This window comes from Passer domesticus, chromosome 3, assembly GCF_036417665.1.
Source record: "Passer domesticus isolate bPasDom1 chromosome 3, bPasDom1.hap1, whole genome shotgun sequence".
In the NCBI taxonomy this organism is placed as follows: domain Eukaryota; kingdom Metazoa; phylum Chordata; class Aves; order Passeriformes; family Passeridae; genus Passer; species Passer domesticus.
The window spans coordinates 116,054,779-116,063,631 of record NC_087476.1 but is presented as its reverse complement, the minus strand read 5'-3'; the positions used below and the strand labels follow the sequence as shown (position 1 = coordinate 116,063,631).

Below are 8,853 nucleotides of genomic sequence, written 5' to 3'. Positions count from 1 at the left end.
GGGGACGGGGACGCCCCAACGGCAGCGCCCGGCTCGCCGCGCGGGGTCCCGCGGCGCCTCAGGGGCTCCGGGCGTCGTGCCCGAGGGGCCGCCGGGGGTCCCGGGCTTGTGGCCGGTGTGTGCCCGAGCCCTGCAGCGCCGGGCTGCGAGAGGGGCCAGGGTGGTCCCGCAGGAGGTGCGGTGGGTGCCCGCTGCCCCGACGTGTCCCGGTGGGACCGGCCGTGGTGGCACCGAGGAGGTGACCGGGTGATTTCCGGCCTCAGGTGGTTTCCTGATGCAGTTTGGACGGGGAGAAAAGGGTGCGAACTGAAAGAGGGGGAAGTTAGGTTGGGTGTGTGGAAGAAATGCTTTTATATGAGAGTGATGAGCAGGTTGCCCAGGGAGGTTTGGATGCCCCAGCCCTGGCGATGTTCAAAGCCCGGCTGGATGAGCTTTGCACAAGCTGGTCTAGTGGAAGGTGTCCCATTCCATGGCAGGGGTGTTTGGAACAGGATGGTCTCTAAGGTCCCTTCCAACCCTGATCTTATGATTCTGCATTTGGGAGTTTGTAAAAAAGGAAAATGCTTAACAAAGTCGCATCCTGGTGTTGCACAGGTTGGTCACTGGAAGGTTTCAGACCTGCTGACAGTCTTGTCTCTTGTAGTCACTGCATGCATGGGCATGGAAAAAGAGGGGAAATCTACAGCAGTTTTGCTGTAGATCTCACAGGAATGTTGAGAGTTGGGGCACATTTGTCACGACACACAGTGGGAATTTTAAGGGTCCCCATCTCTGCCCTGTGGTCTCTCTCTGCTAACCCTCCTGTGTGGTGGAAGGCAAACTCAAATCCTGAGCCAAGCCTCTGGTCAAAAGTCATGAGATGAGTGAAATCTTGGTCTTTAAAAATAGCATCTTGAAATAATATGTTTTATGTTATTTGGTTTAGAGCCTAGAATTTTTATCTTTGGTATGCTCGAACTTTTCTCCAAAACCCAAAGGGAAATAACAAAACTCTTTTTTCCGCATTGAAAGCTGAGGTTAATATCTAAACATCTTCCCCTTCAGAAGCTGAGGTTTTAGGAGTACTGGCTTAGGTTAAACGAGTAAGTTTGAACAACAGTGCTTTGTTTTGAGTGGAACTTTGGAACCACAGGCCCGAGACCAGTGGAGAACTCCATGGAGGGACAAAATGCATGAAAGGAGTGACACCAGAGAAGGACGTGAGACCTCATGGAGGTCTGGCCAGCTGAAGTAGATACCTTGGCCCTGTTCAGAGGCTGCACAAGATGTTTGGCTGATAACAGCTAAAGCACTCTTACATCAGAGGGAGAGGTTGGAAAGGGCTTTGTCCCTGACCTCTGCCCAGGTGTGGCTGTAGGGTTATATTCAACATCAGTCTTCCAGAGAGAGGAATGTTGATTTTGTGTTTTTAGCTCACCAACCATTGCTGGAGAACACAAGGCTTGTGTTTTCAGCATTCTTGAGTTCTTTCTTGGTCTTCCCCAGATGTCATCACTGCATCCATAATTCAAAGACTTGGGTAAAGATGATAGGAACAGTTGCAGAGGGCAGCACAGACCCTGTGAAGGCACCTAAAAGTGAACTTTAAAGATCAAGACTAGATTTCCAGGAAGGTAAAGTTGCTCATCGTTCTTTCCTGCCCTGTGCCTCAGAGTCCAGGGGAAGGGGATGGTCAAAACCCCTTCCCACCATCTGCTCCTGTTGTCCTTTGTTACCTATGCCTTTCCTAGTTGCAGAGATGGTTTTTACTTCTAGACTTGCTGTAGTCACCAGGAGGGGATCTTGGATGACAGATCTGGGGCTGGCACAGTCACAGGAAAAAGAGAATTGTGAAAGGGGTAATGGCTCCATGCTTTGTCAGTTTTTCATCAGCTAAGCCCTGATTTGGATCTGATTCTATTCTGCAGCTAGATGAGAGAGGGCAAATTTAATAATCCAAATAAGTGTGCAGCTTTTTGAGCAATTAGAGAATCGACTGGTAAATACAAAACATGTCTCACTTGTGACAGATGACTCTATTACAATAACAGAAGCATGAGTTCATCCTATTCAGGCATCTTTAAAGTTTCCCAAAAGTAGAGAATTAATGCCCCAATTCAGCTATAAAAAATGACAAACTTATAAACGCCCAGAAGAGGAATTTTGAAGAGAAATTTTGGCAACCTTAAATACAGTTGTAGTACCAGCCATGTTACTAAAGCAGAGTTGCAATACATAACTGTGCAGAACATGTACAATTCTGACTATATTGTAATTCAGACAACTTCCTATTGTATAGTTCCACATCTTTAATAGAAAAAAAATGTTGCAGAAATACTTCTTAATTATTGTGATAGTTTAAGAAACCAAAGAGACCAATCACTTCCTGTCAAAAACAATAAATGAAATTACCAGTGTATGATATTTTTAACTAGTGTTACTCTTAAGTGTAAGAAACCTGTCTTGGGACATTCTAGACTAAATACAGATGCTTGAGAAGCAAGAAACACTTCTATTTTCTAGGTCTGGAAAGTCAGAAAAAACAACCCTTAAATTTATTGTTTATGAGCTGGCTAGAACTAATAAACTTTGGCTAATTTAGGTATTTTTTTTAAACTTTTTTCCCCCACCATTTTGTTTTAGTGGAGGATGGAGCACATAGTCCAGATCTGAATAATAGGAAGGAACTCTCATTAAGGGCCTGGGTTATTTGATAATAACCATGTGAGGCTGCTTCAGCAGAGCTGTAATACTACAAAATGTTGGAGATGGATTAGCAGTCAAAGCTGAATGCTGAAGGTAATTAATTGTTTGATTCCCTATCAGGTGTGTATACTTTCCCTTTTCTTCTACGTCAAATTTGAGGTTACTGGAAATAAACCAACTAACAACAAAGAACAAAAGAAGAAAGAATAATTTAGAACAATCACATTTTCCACAGAACCAGCTGAATAAATGCTCAAACAGGCACCTGGATATGCTTGCCACTTCCAGAAAATGAGATAAGGATGAAAGATAAGCACCTTCCTTAAACAGCATTTTTAGAAATCATTCAGCAGATAGCAAGCAAATTACACTGGTGTGAGATTCTTCATCACTTCCTGCAGAGGAGGATGGTCAGTATTTTGGTGGAGGAGTGGAATATGGAGAGCCAAAACCTGGCTGGAGTTGCAACTGAAGGACGTGAAGGGCAACATAAAGAATATGTGGGCCTGCTGCAGGACTGGGTGATTAAACTGGCCATAAAGGTCAAGGAAAAGAAGAGACCTCTTTCATCTTAGGCTTTGCTGGGAAAAAAACCTTTCCCATCTCCCAAGCTCCTGTGGCTGGTAGCAGGGTTTGGGCAGAGGAGGGAAATTCCCCACAGAACATCCACTCTGTCAGAGTGGGCATATACAAGTCCACTGGACCAGATGACCAACACTCATTTGAGTGTTGAGAGCTGGCCAGTTTATTTTTGTGCTCACACCCTGTGACATTGGAAAGTCCATGGCATTAAAAGACTGCAGGTGACTGAACAAAGGCTAATGTTACATGTTTTAGTTCAGTTGTGTCTCACCCAGTGTCACTGACTTTGGGCTTAGTGAGCACGGGGAAAGCAGAGGATGTCATTCAAGCTTGTCTTTGTGAGGGACTTCCTCAATAACCTTATAACTGGGGAGATGTGGGTGAGCTGGGCAGAGCCTGGGTGTGGAAAACTGGCTGTACCCCCAGGCTTGAAGGTTGTGTGTCATTGGTTTGAAGTCCTGTCTGATGCCCCGTTAGGAGGGGTCAGGGATCAGTACTGGGGCGAGTCTTGTTTGACAAGGTCACCGTGCAGGGGGTGGTACAGAGTGCACCCTCAGCAAGTTTTCAGCTGCTCCCCTTGCCAAGCTGGGGATACACAGGAGGCCACCAGTCAGAGCAGGCTTGCCAAGCTGCAGGAGTGGGCCAGTGAGAGCCTTGAGTTGGTCAACAGAGACAAGGGCAAAGTCCTGAATGTGGGACAGACTACAGGATGCTACAGGCTGAGAACCAGCTGGCTTGGAAGCAGCCCAGCAGAAAAGGGCCTGGCCATCCTGGTGGACAAAAGAAGTTCCTCATGGGATTTCAACACCTGCAGGGCTGCATTCTCCATATAGCCAGCAGATAGGAGCTCTGTGTGCAGCACTGGTGAGGCCACACTGCATACACACTGTCAAGTTTGGGAACAGCCAGTTCAGCTGAGGCTGTAAGGGGCTGAAGCACATGCTGTGTGAGGAAGTGGGTTTGGCCACAGCAGGATCTAATTACAATGTGCACCTTCCCAAAGAGAATTATAGGGAAGATGGCACAAGGCTTCTCTCTGAGACAGTCACCAACAGGATGACAGATAAAAGTGAGAAGCTGCACCCAGAGATATTCCAGTTGTGTGTAAGAAAACAAAAGTTCAAAGTGAGAGTGGTCAAGTAGCAGAACATTTTCCCTGAGTGGCTGTGGATTTTTCCATCCTTGGAAACAAAACTAGAGAGGAAAAGACTTTGAGCAACCTAGTTTATCATTGAAGATAGCTGTGGAGAGAGCAGGAGGTTGAAACAGTGACCTTGCCCAGCTTTAATTATGCTGTGATTATAAATATACGTTCTACAAGACTGTCCTTGTGTTGGTGGGGAACAGTATTGGTGACTGGATAATTGTCATGTCTCAGGGGTTACTGATATTACATCCCAAAGCTTCAGTACAGCCATCATGTTGCTTTGTAGCTGAGCTTGCATAGTGAGGATAAGGGCAGTAATGTTATTGTTGCAACCTAATTAAATATTAGGTAATCACACAGTGTCTTCTGTCCACCAAATTCATGTGCATACACTGATGTTGACCTCTGAACTCTCCTGGGTAAGCACAGCGTGCTGTGGTCACAAAAATAAATGTCACAAAGTGCCAGGGATCCCATGTGGTACAGAATGTCCTGTTTAACACAGGGTGTGTTGTATCATTGCATGGTCAGTGCAGTTTCTCATAGGAAGAGCATACATGGCATGGATTTCTCTATATTTCCATTGCCATAGGTGTCTTTCTGGATGTGCAGAATGTATTGGGAGAGCTCAGACTTTTCTGTAAGATAAAATATGCATGTGCAAGGGGTGTGCTGCCAGATTGGTACTTAGTTTGGAACTTCTCTGAGCAAGACAATAGTGCATATGCTGTGAACCTGACATGTCAGACTTGCATTGCATGCAGGATTTATCTGTCTGGGACTATTCTAGATATCACCTTGCAGAATCTGTGTATGTGTCCTCTGATGGATCAGGCTTTTTCAGATCTATTTAGAAGCCAGGTGTGGCCAGGATTTGAAAAGACAGTAGGCCACCATGTCAGTGCTGCAATGGATTGCACTGGACAGAATAACAGCGTGCTTGGATTTTCTCCTTTTTTTCTCCAGATCTTATTAGATGTAAATGCTCGCTCTAACACTTATGAAATCCCCTTCTGACCACTGTGTGCAGCAGGAGCTGGCAGATATTCCACAGAAAAGCCAATCACTGATTTTATTCCATGGAGGATTCCAAGCTTCTTGTTTCTTGTGGTCTGTGTTCTTTAATATCAGTGTGTTGATTTCATGTCCAGGTCTCAGATGGGTTTTCAGTGTTTTTACGTGAGATTAGATTTGTCCTGCTGTTGTTGCAGTTATTTTACTTTTCCTACTTGAGGGCTGCTCCCTGCCTTTTATTTTGTGCTTGCTCTCAAGGTAATTGTTATTTCAGGCTTGTTAATTGTGTCTGCCAACTCCCACATAGCTCCTAGAGCCTAACCCTGAGTGGGGTGGCACACCACCTTCTATTGCCTATCCTTGGAATCAGGACCTGTCTCTCCCAGAATGATATGTACACTTGGCCTTTCTCTAGGCAACTGCAATAAGCTCTCACACCTGGAACTAAACATTCAAGACCAGGCATGCACACTGTAGTATCTCATATCCACTCTGGAATGGGCAGAGGGGAAACTATTACGTAATCACCAGAAGATTACATCTTAACATTAGGCTTGTGAATAGCTCCTTGGAGCCCTGGGATTACTTGCTAATTTTTTCCCCTTCTTAATCAAAAATATATGGTGTTCCAAGTCCGTGTTTAAAAAAGCAAGTGAACCAGACCCTCCCTATCCTGGGCAAGAGATGAAAAGCTAGTGTCACAAGAATGTCATTGCACTATTTAAGTGCCCCTTATTTTAATGGAAATAATTAGTTTTTCTTGTAACTGTAACTTTACTTAAAATACAACTTCCTGTACAAGCTCCTCCTCCCTTGTTGGTCAGTAGTATTTATATCAGAAATAAAGAGCCACAAAATTAGACAAAAACATTCCTTTTTGTGGCTCCATAGATTTATGTAGTAAAAAGTCTTCACCACTTCATCTAATATTTTCTGGTACATCAGCTCTGGCTCTTACTCTCAGACTTAAGACCTCAGGAAGTTTCAAATACCTGCTCTGATAAAGAACTCAAGGCATCAGCACTAGTCCAGCACAAAAATACTTTTTCTGCATGCTTGAAAGAGGGTGTGTTCCAGAACTAGACTGGCCTGAGATGCAGGAGTGGGCAAGAGCATTGCATGGTACTGGAGACTGATCACTCAGGCTTTCAGGAGGATGCTCATGCAAGACACAAGTTCTGTCTGAGGCTAACACCAGACAGTAAGATGTTAAATCCATGTGATCCAATAACTTTTAAACATCAAATTTTGATTTCCAGAAGAGTTTCTTCAGATCCTTTTCCAAAGGCTCTTAGTATCAGAGAGTTTATTTTTTTTTGTCTTTGTCTAGTGTATTTGGGTCTTTTGTACTAAACCAACTTGATTTCTCCAATTGAAAGTGTAACATTCACCAAATTTTCTATAACACTTGGGGGTTTTCTGAAGAGGGTACAATCTGTGGAATGTAGGCAGAGATAATTTTTTACTGAGATGTATTTGGAGCAACTAATATACCTTATTTGAATCTTTGCCTCATAAATTGTGTAATAATTTCAAATACATGCAGATTAAACCTTTATGCTTTTGTGTCTTCTCTCTTAGAGAAGAGTGCCAAGAGGGTTTCTGAAGCATGGTGTGGTAGGTAGGATTTACTGACATGAATTTGGCTGCATTACTCATCACCAGTTGGACTAATGGGCAGGACACCCTACATATTGTCATTCCTATTTTTATCCAGCAGGACACATTGATACAATAGACACAACTACATCTGTAGAATTTCCAAGGCAGTTCCTCATTTTCTATAAATACCAACACCTTCTTTGTCAGTAACTCCGATTTAATGGCGCTTCTTCTGAGTGAGGAGTGTGTCCTGCTGGATGCTGGCAGTGCTGGGAGGCATGGTGGGAAGTAGTTCCAGCTGGAAGGAGGAAAGGGGAGTTTTGTAAAATTAGCATCAAAGGCTGGGTCTTTTAAATATTTCAGTGCATGCATAGACATACTTCTGTGGGCAGCACTGTTTACTGCGTTTTCACAGTTGGAACCTAGTTTTATAGATTATAACAAATCTGTCACCTTGGAGTAACTAATTATATTGCACACCATGGCCTTTCAAAACCTCACAAATGCATCCTGAAATGAGCTCAAGCTTTCTGTCCTGAAAGACAAAGACTCCTCTCCCTGAAGCTAAAAGAATACCCATGTGTTGTTAGGAGTCCCCTGCCAAGGATGTGCCGTGCCAAAGACACAGCTGAACAGAACTAATTTCATTTTGCCAGGAGCATTGACACAAATGCAAAGTAGGTAGCTTGATAAATCTGCTTTGCTGTTATTGTAACAACAGTGTGAGCAGGAAAACCTTGATAGAACTTTCTTTTTGAAAAGCATAGTTCATGGCATTAATCTAGCCTGACTTTGTACATCTCTAAGTTAAGCAGTTGGCCTAGCTATTTTCCTGGGCTTCCTCTGGAGAGGTGGAGGCAGCCACAAAGGTGATTCATCCCAGATCCTTATCATAGGATGGGATGTGTTGCTTTCTGGTGTCTTGCAGTGACACTGTGGGAGCCTAGCCCAGCCACATTAGAGCACATCACTAACTTGTAGGTGAGTAGAGTTAAAAGAGCTGAATCCTGGCCTACATTCTACCACTGTGATTGTACATTTGGAAATTCAAAGTGTCACACTGGCTGAGAGATGTCAGCATGCCACTGACAGCTGCAGTGAGCTGTGGCAGTGGAGCACTCACTCCTGTGTTACTGGAGGGCCAGCCTGTGGCTCGTGGATTGTGGAGCTGTGCCATCACATCCCTTCTTGGTGATCTGTCATCATCTGTCCTCAAGGTCATAATGGCTCCTAAACCCAGCTGTGGGTGGAAACCAGCCAGCCAGGGATGTTCAGGCCAGTGCTGACAGGACACCTGAAGAAGCAGAAGGTCTCCAGGGATGTTAGCAGGAAGGATCCAGGATGACCTTTGGGGATCTCTGAGGGTCTAGACCTACCACATTTTATCTTGAAGCTGCTCCCAGGGCTCTCCAGACTCTTGATTCTTCAGGTTATGCATCTTGTGACCCTTGGGCCTAAAGAAAGCCTATGTGCAGTTCATTAGATAGTAGTCACTGATGCTTAATTTTAAAAATATGCACACCATTAAAATTATTATGGAAATAATGATCAGATGAAGAAAAAGCAAGGTGAAAGCTTAAAAACTTTTCCTGATTAAGTGCAGTAAGCATTCTGTGTATACAGAACTGCCAGAAGTTTCTCTCCTCACCATCTCTCATCCTGTGTAAAAATAAGGAAGAAATACAAGTAATCCATCTTGAAAATAAAGCCTTTTCAACAGAACTCTAAAATAGGCACTTTTGTTCACTAAGCCCATTCATTTTTCCTATTAATTTTTATATTTTTTAAGGTCAATTACCCCATAACACAAACTTGCATGCCTC

At 44.0% G+C, this 8,853-nt stretch overlaps 2 long non-coding RNA genes across 6 annotated transcripts in view; both read left to right on the top strand.

Annotated features, from left to right (window-relative positions):
- The window catches only part of LOC135297648 (uncharacterized), a 32,359-nt gene that overhangs the window by 652 nt on the left and 22,854 nt on the right, over nucleotides 1-8,853 (top strand). The window lies entirely within an intron of this gene.
- LOC135297647 (uncharacterized) lies at nucleotides 50-8,760 on the top strand. Of its 5 annotated transcripts, none has more exons than XR_010359569.1 (3): nucleotides 50-299; nucleotides 1,486-1,613; nucleotides 2,806-8,760. It is a non-coding gene; the product is annotated as an uncharacterized LOC135297647 (long non-coding RNA). The 5 variants fall into 5 exon arrangements; XR_010359566.1 differs by having other exon boundaries at nucleotides 62-263; XR_010359570.1 differs by lacking the exon at nucleotides 50-299 and adding an exon at nucleotides 306-504.